The sequence below is a fragment of the Dermatophagoides farinae genome, unplaced genomic scaffold (assembly GCF_024713945.1).
Source record: "Dermatophagoides farinae isolate YC_2012a unplaced genomic scaffold, ASM2471394v1 contig11, whole genome shotgun sequence".
NCBI classification, from domain to species: Eukaryota; Metazoa; Arthropoda; class Arachnida; order Sarcoptiformes; family Pyroglyphidae; genus Dermatophagoides; species Dermatophagoides farinae.
In genome coordinates, this window is record NW_027461516.1 from 6,454 (window position 1) to 17,817 (window position 11,364).

Below are 11,364 nucleotides of genomic sequence, written 5' to 3' on the forward strand. Positions count from 1 at the left end.
TTCACTTCTCATTTAGTCTAGTAAGAGTGGAAGACGTTTATTACAAAAATTTTTGGGATGCCACTATAATGACAAAAAACAGTTTCACTAATTCTCCGAAAAAACCTAGCAAATGGAAAAAGTTCATCAACAGAATGAGAAAAATCTTTAACTTTTACAAAAAATACAACGTAGATATCATCAAAGAGCAGATCGATTTGGATCAGAAATATAAGTTTAAGATTCAGCCTTATATGCGCTCGTTTTTACCTCTCAACCATATTATGGTTATACAAATTTTGAACATTACCATTTCTATCGACGACAACGACTATAAGATGTTTGACTTTTTAAACAATCTAGTGAAGAAAGTAAGTATAGTACATAAACTTAAAAATTGTTCAAAAGTTTCTCAATCGTATCTAAACGAAGTTAAAAGCGAAATTCACTCTATTATGCAAAAGGAACACATTCTGATTTTAGGCAATCAGAGGTTCAAATTAAGTCTCTTTGAATTACAAGGCCCAGATTGCTATATTATTAAAATTTTCCCTTATCTAATTATAGGAAACCTGTTGGTTTCCAACGTGGCGATTGATTACACTGAAAAAAATTATGCTGAGTTACATAACAAAGTCAATAGTTTAGTGTCAAAACAGTCAGTAGATGAAGGCGAATACTCTATAATATCTAAAAACATACCAGTATTTACAAAAAAAATTGACGAGTTACTCTTAAACGATACCGATATTGTTCATGAAATCACACAAAGTTTCGATATAGATACTCAAGCGTTCCATAATTATCGATTATCTACTTTGAAATCGAATAATGAATTTCAAAAAGGTTCTCTCGAGGATTTACCTGTCTGTATTGAAAACAAAAATAGCTATACATTTCAGAAGTTTGGTTTGCTAAATGATTATTATGAAAAAATTTATAAAAAACTGACAGAGAATAGTTCTTACAGCTTTCTCATACCATTTGGCTGGTGTTACATGGTTACTGAAATCGATGACGACATTGAATTCAAGCTTCGAATACTGGAATTTCCCATTGAAGAATATGTTTGCAATGTGAATAACTCTAGTTATTGCGATATCGACTACTCAAACATTCAGTTGATCATTTCTTTGCTTAAGTCTTTTTTGCTAACTTTAATCTCACTTAATCTCGAAATTTCAACACAAGTTCTTTACGGTCTGACCTGTGAATTTTTTTTATGTTACTACAAAATTGAGGTCACTGCCATAATCAACTTCGAAAAGTTTTCTGAGTTAGTAATGATTTTGTGCCAGAGCTCAAATAGTTTTGAACTGATCAATATCAAGAATTTCAAATTTAAAATTCCTTCAATCACTAATCTTCCGGTTTACACATCGAAAAAAATTAATCTTCATGCGTATAGTCAAATTAGTTCTTGGTCTGATTATGCGAATCTTGAAAAAAAGGAAACATTGAAATTTTTTCCTCAAGCTGATATACCCAAGGATAACTTGCCTAACAAGCTCTTAACAAAGTTTTTCTTTCGGTTCATGTTTGAGACTAAAAATTATGAAAATATTTTATTAATTCAGCCAGATGCAATCATAGAAAACCTGGTTCCGTTAATTACGGTGAAACTGCAGGAAAACTACGTATGCCCTCCATTTTCTCGTATGTTTGTTTCTAGATATATGCATGCGAACTTCAGTAAAAACAAATTTATGCTCAAGTACAATCAAAATCTAAACATTCAGTTTGAAAACATAAACTACTCCGGAAATAAATATGGTGGAAGCGTTACCTTGAACACAGATAGAACCGGATCTGTTAATCTAGTGTCCGAAAAAGAGCAACGAGTAACACAAGAGCTGTTGCCTAGCCAATTTAAGTTTTTGGCTCTGTCTTATATCAAGCCAAGTAAAATTCCAAAATTACTATATTACCCTTCAACTTACTTTTTCAACGGTTTCAGTTTTGCAATATTCATCATCCCTTTTGATGAAGTAACTGGAAACATTTCTTTAGCAAACTCAATTTTTGTATGTTCAAAAGCTACAGTAACAATACTGGAAAAGTTGAATTACGTTTTTATTTGCGATGAAACTTTCACCTGGTGTTCTGATATATTCAGTTTTGTCGAGTTGGGTTCAGATTTGTTAAACTTAAAGAATATATTTAATTTTCAGTTTTATCAAATTGAGAATCCCATGAACTGGTTTGTTTTTAAAGTTGGAAGAAAGAATTTTGTAGAGAAAGCCTCAATGGACAGCTTCGGAGACAATGGAACAAATATAGATTGGTTTTTAAATTCAGAACTGATCTCTTCAGAGATAAAAGGTTTCATGTTAGATAGTCGTTTGTCTGCTTTACTGTACTATGTCAGCACAACAGAAGTTCCAACCACAATGTTTAAAAATAAAACAGCTGAATTTTGTATCTTGAAAATAAAGACTGAATTAAACAGTACAGTCGAAGGATACTTGGACAAATTGATTTCGAATTTGAGTTATGCGTTTAATAATAAAAAATTACATTATCAGCGAGAACTGCTTTTAATCTACGATTATACCAAGCTCAAGAACAAATTAGACGCTAAAACAAATCTACAGGCAGATGATTACGCAAATAACTCTTTTTTCAATGAAATCCATAAGCATACTTTTCGCAATTTTGTTTCAAAATCACACATTCAGATTTACAAAGTATTAGAGTTTGTTGCATTTACCTTAACGAAGTCGAATACCATAATGATTCGGCCTTATGGAGCTATCGCGCTTAAAAACAACAATTTACAATGCAAGAACAAGTATTATTTAGACATTTTCAAGGAAGGTTCTATGGCTAATCTAACCAAGATCGATTTTTCATGTAATGAAATTCCTATTAAATCGATTGAAGGTGTGGCACTTAATAAGTATTACAGCGTGAACGGTGTTTTGATGTGCGAGTTGTATTCTACGCGGTATCACGAAACTGATTTATCGTTTAGATTCGGCGATATACTGAAGAGTAAATGCTTACGCGACACTTCTCACAATTTTGATTTCAAAGAAAAGAAAGTTATCGATTGCAAATGTTTCGTGCGTCAAATCATAGAGAATTGTAATAATTACGAAAAATTATTAGATAAAGTTAACTTAAAAGAAACAAAACATCATGGAAGGCTTCGTTCGTGTTGCAAACTCTTGCATTTCAATAATAAGCATTTAAAAAAGGACAATGCCGCGTTTGACAACGATATGATTGGTGAAGTTAAAAACAACGGCATGATGACATACATTCAAAATGAATCAGAAAATTGTTTTGTTATTCCAGATTCCGTTATCAAAATAATCAATTCTCAGTTAATTGAGTTACTTAAAACAATTGGACCTGAAAAAATTTTTTCAAACGATTACATTTGCGACATTCACAAAGACTTTCTAAAACGGTCTTCAGTTCCATTTACAAGTCTGGTAGTTAGCGTTGATATCGATTCTATTTACTTAATTCACGAAACGAAAAAAGACAATTCATTAACAGTTTACATAGACAAAATAACTACAAAGACAATCGTGTTAATGAATAAAGTTAGTGCAAAAGCCAAAAAAGAACATATTAATTTAGATTCAAGTTTTGGAACTAATAAATACTATGAAACTTTTGAACAAAGTATTGCGAGAGAAAATCTAAAATCTCAAAATTTTGTAGAGGCAAATTCGAAACGCAAAGCTTTGAACTTAAAAGGTTTAGATTTGAACGACACGAAAAACTTAGAAAAGTATTATCAACTAATAACGGAAAGACAAAAATCAATATTACAATTTTTACATCTCTGTAACAGCGCGGCCAGAGTGTTTGTAAATATTTCAGTGAAAAATATCGCGGCCGAATATCTATTAAACAAAAACTATTCTTCAATCCTAAATTTTGACAAATCTGTGTATTCGAGTCATAGCTTTTCTAACAAGTGCTCGCATGAGATAAATGCAATAAACTTTTATCTTTCGAAAAACCTGTTAAACAAAAATGTAGCTTCAGTTATTCACGAGTCTGCTTTAAAGATAAGTCCTTCTGTGTTGAAAATAGATGTTTCAGCCTTGTCGTCTTTGTACACATCTTCTCAAGACGAATATATTCAGGTGTCATCCATTGAAAAAGATAAGTACTTCTATACGCAAATAACAAAAACAAATTCAGATCGAAGTTGTAAACATATCACGACTGACAACATATTTTTATCGTCCGCAGAACTCAACTTCTATATTCAAAAACATTTTATAAACAGTTTTTGGAAAGGACTTAATCCAATGAAAATTTCAACAATCGTGCCTTCGTCGATTTATGCAAATAAAGAAAAGTTGTACAAGTTTAGCTCGATACGTATTCAAAAAGTTAGGGTGATATTAAGCATAAAAACGGCTGGAGGCGAAGCATCGCATCGCACTTTGCAATTGTTGAAAAGTCTGCCGCTGGATAATCCGTTTACAATAATGGAATTGCCTAATTGGTCAGTTGATAATATACTATTGAGCTCAGAGTCATTGTTAGAACTGATCGGCAAAATTTACAAACGTTTTTTGATTCGTAGAACTCTACTGTCTGCTTACATTTATTATATTGCTTCCCCTTTAATGAACTTGATTCACGGCACAAAACTGCTGTATGAATTGGTTAAAAACAAGTTCACCATGCAAAGTGTCCGAATCGGTATTATGCTTATTATAATGGGAGTTATAGGAGGAACTTTCAACATGATAGCTCATTTTTCAAATATTTTGTTCAAGCTGTTTCACAGTTCGCGCCAAAGTTCGAATGGAATTGTAGATGGTATTACAAAAGGAATATTTGACCTTATTATGGATGTTATTTATACGCCATGGCGTTTATTGTTTTTGAGACTTATGAAATTCAACGACAGAAGCAATTCAATTTATTTTTCTATTCTAATGATTTTCGTGAGCTTAATAAGGTGTTTATTGTCACCCATAATGGCAGTTTTTCACACTATTGCTGATCTTTGTGAGCCTATGTCAGATACACTTATGAACTATTAAATGAATGGTTGCATTAGTTGCACGAGTGTCAATACCAAGTTTGAGTAGTCGCCGAAGTAATTTTTTTAATAATTTAAAATTTTTATATTATTTTATTATTTCAATAGATACAATAACTATAACACTAATCTAACTGTAGCATTGCTTAGTTAACAATGGCAAAGCCTCATGATAAAACACAAGAAGATGACACTGATTGCAAATCTGAATTAGTATTGTCTCAAATACTTGAAAATGCAATTAACGACGTCGCCTCACAATGTTTACTGTACCACGTCTCTAAACCATTGTTTGGGTCACATCTAAAAAAATTTTGGAACCGTAATATGCGTAATTTCCGTCCAGCAGTAGCTTGCTATCTGCTAACAGCGCCAGATGATCCGTTGAAACTGTTTTATGAGCCTTCTTCGGCTGACGAACTTCGCGCGATGTACGAAGACGATAGTAACCTCAATTATATGTTTAATAAACTTTTTGCCAATGTTCATGCGCAGAAGACCTTAAAAAGTGAGAACAAAACAACATTGTTTGTTTCACTACCGGTTGCTGTGAAAGGAGCTTATTTACGAGTCACAAATTCTAGTGGAGCGAATACATTCCACCATCCAACAGATCCTGCGAGCAATATTATGTTCGAATATAAAAACATTAATAAATCTGAAGGCATTGAATCCGAATCTGACGAAGAAACAGCTCCGAACGTCCCAGACAATTTGTATGTTTACAAAGATCCGTGTCCAGAAACGGAACTACCACTAATTTCCTTCTGTGACACTTGGGGAAGTTTTTTGTCTTCCAGATTAGGAATTATCACTCTCGGTTCGGCCGAAGATTCGTTAATTGTTGGGCAACTATTTAGTGAAATATTTCGTGAGCCTATCACAGACGAACCATTAGAATTAAAAACAGTAGGTATTGAAATATCTTCGAAGCAGCAAGAACCTGGCGTGATTAAAACGCAAATTTTAGCGGCCAGCGATAAAGACCTACTGACGTTTTTTAAAATAACGCAAAAAATCCGATTTTTCTATTTACATCTGTATGTAATTGCAAATTATCTACCTTCAGGAGGCTTTCCTTGGATTTTTGATCATCAATCTTGCCACATGCAAAATCAGTTGCTACTCGGACGGTACGAGAAAACTTACAAGTCTTACTATAGACATGTTTTTGTCGACGCAATCGGAATAGATGCTGATAAGAATGTCTCGTTGTTGACCAAAAAAAAATATCCTAATTCGCAAATCGAAACTTTAACGGATTACGATGATTACGACAAAGAAAAAAACACTGTAATTAACTTAGAGTCGAACGTATTTTCAACACGAATAACGTTGAATTGCGCTTCATCTCGATGCATAGATCCTAGGTTTAAACCGATCGTTATGACAAGACTTCCTGTTTTTACTTTGGACGGTGACATGTGCAATTTCAGTTTTAGCTCTAACGTAAAACCGATTCCAGTTGTTTACGAATTTGAAAATGCAAAGAACCGCATATTACGGTCTGGCTATGGAACTTTTATGCAATTCACGCATAATTTAATATCATTTGTAGACAAAAAAGACAAACATTCAAAGATCGTCAATCTTATTACCAAATTTAAGAATCTAAATATAGATACTGAATTAAACCCTGAACATGTAAACGATACTCTGCCAGTGAAACCTGATGAAGTTTCTATTGCTTCTCCAGATCGGGAAAATAAATCTTCTGAATGTAATATTTATGTCGATTCTAAACAGGAATTGCTTGATTTACTGGAGTCAGAACTGTTTTTGAGCCAAAAATAATTTTTTTTTTTTTTTTTTAAATCTTTATGAGGGCACAACCTAGATTGCTCGTATAATAAACTAATTATTTATAAATCATTATTTATATGAAACCCAAGCTAGATCTAACTGTGAAAGTCATGTTAATCGATAAAGGGTTGTATAATATTTTCTAGGATATTTCTACTAGGTTGTTGAATGTTAAGTTTGCTACGCCTTTCAACAATGCTCAAACAATCTTTGAGTTTATTCTTAACATCTTTTCTATGGCGTGGTTGGTCTGGAATAGAACATAGACACAGTTCTAAAAGAATACGTAGAGATTGGAACATGTATTGTTGAGCTTCGTCGTTTTTGTTTGGTTGTAACGCCAAGTCTTCAAAGTTGAGATAGCTAATAATATTTCCAGCCAGCTCGTCTGGAATAGCTACATGTGGGCTTAAAAAATTGCTTACTATATTTAAGGTTAAAGTTTTGTCAATGGAAAAATTAATTTTCAATAGCATTTCTAAATTTTTTACAAAATAGGCAAAGGCAAAAGCTAGCCCTAAACGATCAACAGCCTCGAATGAAACACTATCGTTATTAAAATTTTGAATGTAATCAAAAATAAATTTATCATCGAAAAGCAGCTCCATGGTATTACATGGGTTTCGAATATGAAAAAAATGCGATAATAAATATTCTTGAGTCAAACAAGTTGCTAGAGCGTCAGGAATTTCAAATGTAATATATCGTTTGTTAGAAGTAAAAAAAGTATTAATCTCATTCCACATGGGATCAACATCAGCATCATGTGTTTTAAGCGTCACGTAAAAACCGTCTTGTTCAGTAAGATAAATGTAGTTTTCTAAAATTGAGACGTACGTTTTGCACACCCACTCATTAGGTTTGATGTTTCTGCAATAAGCGTGAATGAGCTCAATACATACAAACAATACGTCTAAAACAAAGTAATAGTTGTTCTGCTCAATTTCACAGAGAGCAAGATAGTAACAAACAAAATACTTTATATCTACAAAGTTTTTGTTTTTTTGGTTTGATAGATTCCGTTCTAAAAATTGTTTTGCAAGCAAAAGTTGCTCAGAAGTTATTTTTTCTGTGCAAAAATTTTCTGGATAGAGATATTCATCAGGGTTCGTCATCAATTTTTCGATATCCTCGTTTAATATTTGTGACACAAATTGCAATTTAAAAATCAAGGAGACCATTTTCAACTTAGTTGGGTAGTAATATAAAAGCATGTCAGTGGCAAGTTCGAACTTTTTTTGAGTTAATAAATAATACAACAATTTATCTGCCGTCAAAGGGCTAACAAAGTTCAGTTTATAGCTTGCTAAATTGGTTGTGTCTTTGTATTTACAAAAAAATACACCAATATTATCATTAAAATGAAAAACAGAGTGCGTATCGATTATCTGTTTGCAAAAAAAATCTTTTTCGCGATTGAAAAGACCGATGTAAAGAGTTGCTTCAAATTCAGTTTCATGAAGTTGTGAACTGTGTAAAATATGTGAATGATCAACATAGTTCGTAGAAATAATAGCGAACGTGGCACCACGAAGCAACTGAAAATGAAGTATGTTTGAGATTTGAGCTGTGTATATTTCTTCATAGCTGGAAGGTGTCAAAGCGTAAATTTTGTTTGCTACGACAAAAATAATTTTACTGTGGTAAGTGCTATATTTCAGAGAGCCTTGGCAAATATCTTTGAATTCCCATTTGTTCACTAGAGACAGCAAGCACGTTCCAACATTAGAAGATTCGATTATGTATGAGAATATCGTCGAATCAGTAGAAAGAAAAATTCGTTTATTAATCACAAGAATGTTTAAAATTACGCCTGAGAGTTTCAAATAGTTTAGTTTTACGAACGATTTGGATTTTACGTCAAATAAAAGACCATGGACTGAACCGTCGTCGTATCCAAAAATAAAAAAATCGAGGTATTCTGAGATGAAGTAAGAAGTGAAGTTTGTAGGAAAATTAGACGCGAGTTCCGCAAAGAATAGCAAAGGCTGGTAATCTTTCAAACAAAATGTTTCACTCTGTAGGTCTGAAAATAAAAGATAATCGTTATAAGTTTCAAACGGAAACGGTTGGAGCCAGTACAACGTCATATTTAGCGAGTTGTTTGAGCTTGTAAGTACAACAAGCATGTGACGGGTTTCAGCTTCGCTTTTACTCGTTTTCACAGTAAGATAGTGCAATAAGACATTTGAGGAGTCTTTTGAACTTGGCTTGAATGAAAAGCATGATTTGTACTGCTGATTTTTCTGATCTTGCAACAAAAAATGAATTACGTTATCAGAAGTAGCTACTAGTAATCGGCGACGATCTATGACGACAGACTGAATTTCGCAGTTACCGAATTTTTCTGTGCTTAGTAGAGTAGCACAGTCGCAGCTAAAACTGTTAGTCTCGAAACATTGCAAAACTGACAAAAAAGTAGAATTTTCCATGGAAATTACGCTGAAAACTAAACAGCATTTTTGTTCATTTCAAGAAAGAAAACAAATTTTATTTTATTCTGACTTATTTGCATATCTGATTATTTCTATAAAAATAAAATTTTATCTGTGTTCAAGAAATTTTTGGAAGTTAAAAAAAAAATGATTTTTATGATCTGCGGGAAAACGTAAAATTATCTTTGGCTGAAATGTTTATTATATGATCGATGTCAATTATGACTTCAAGTCGTTAGATCTTCTTAGTGCAGACCGATTGAAGTGTATTCTGAACGTAAGTTGAGTTTTTTGCTAGTTTATTCAGGTAGAAGTAAAAAATATTAGTTTTTCGAAAGGAATTTACGGGAAAGACAACTTAATTTTTTCTTCTAGTTGTCGGTTTTTCTTAATAGTTCATTTTGATTATGAAGACCCGATTTTGTTATGGTCCATAAACTATAATAATAAAATCTCGAGTTCGTTTGGTTATAGATCTACGAAACTCAGATCAATCGAGCACAGAGAAGGTAACAATTTTATTAATTTTCATAATATCGTGATTGTTTCAAACGTCAAGAACGAAGACGTCTTGCTGATCTCTTTAATAAAAGTATATGTTACACCAGAAGAAGAAGTCTCACTGGTAGAAAAACAAGGAAATATTTTGCATATAAATACCCACAGTCTAGACAGTTCTTTAAAAAATATCGACGAAAATCATGACTACTATTCTCTCATTACGCCTTGGAGTTTGGCTACATTGACTGGAATTGAAATTGTGGGATCCTCAAAAATATCAAAAAAACATCTTGGAGCAGTCAAAATTGACCTGATTCCTGTGAACGATAATACACAACATAAATCTCAACTAGTGATCTCACTTTTTATTGACAGAATTTACATGTTAAATGGGTCAAGGTTAAATACCAAATATTCAACACACTGTTCTAAGCTTGATCCGTACCCTGAACTTGTTGACTGGTTAGGAAAACAAAAGGAAACCGTTAGATATGTAAAGCCAGAACCTATTTATTGTGAAATCATTACCACGCACGCCTTGCCTGAAGCAATTAATTACTTGGTATTTATACCTGGAAACTTCATTACTTTTTTTTCCATGATATCGCATGAAAAAACACTCGTGACCCAACTCTTCAGCTATATAAGCTGCACTCGCAACTTCATAGAGTGTCACACAATTCACAAAACTTTTTGTAGTGACACTATTAACAACAGTATTTTTTGTTCTAATGTACGACGAGAATTCGCCCATGACAAGCAACTATTGACAAATTTCTACGACAAAATTAGTGTTTCAAATATTTTTTTTGGCTTGTTCAACTCAACCGGAGATATCAACATTCCTATCGATCCCGAAGCTGATGAAAACTCTTTTTTTACTTGTTTTATGTCAATCTTGCCCACAAATCGTATTGTTTTGTTTTGGGGTTACTTAAACAATAACGAATTCATGATGACTGAGAATAGTAAAAGTGTAAATATCTTTTTTTCCGAATCTCTGCAAACGTGCATTCAAACTTCGCTTAAAACTGACAAAAAGCAGGAAGAAAACATCATAGGTTATTTCAAATGCAACATAAAAACGATCCCACATAACGCATCTTTTAAACACAATATTTACAATAAAAACAACGCAAAGGTTAACAAATTGTTGCAATGTGATTCAGATACTAAAAATCTGCCCATCAATTTTTACAGAGAAGTAAAAACTTTCAAAAAAACTATAAACGAAAATATACAGCCGAAGTTCAATTATTTGTACGAATATGTGAATCAAAAACGGTGGATTTACACTAACTATTATTACGAGTCTTGCTATGACATTGTGAATGAGAATGTTAATAATTTAAACGAAAATAATAGACTACTGAAACAATTTCAAGTCAGAGAAGATATTTTTAAATCTTTACTTGAAATTGACGTCAATTCTAAAACGGATTCAAAAGAAGTCCACACGGGCCTTTATAAAACTCCGGTTTCATTAAAGTATAGCTACGCAAGTGGTAACGGACTTTATAATTGTATGGTTGGATCATATGCAAACTTTTATATTTACATCAGGGACAAATATGATGAGCCGATTCAAAACTCCGTTAATATTATTCACACTATTTTTGTTAAAGT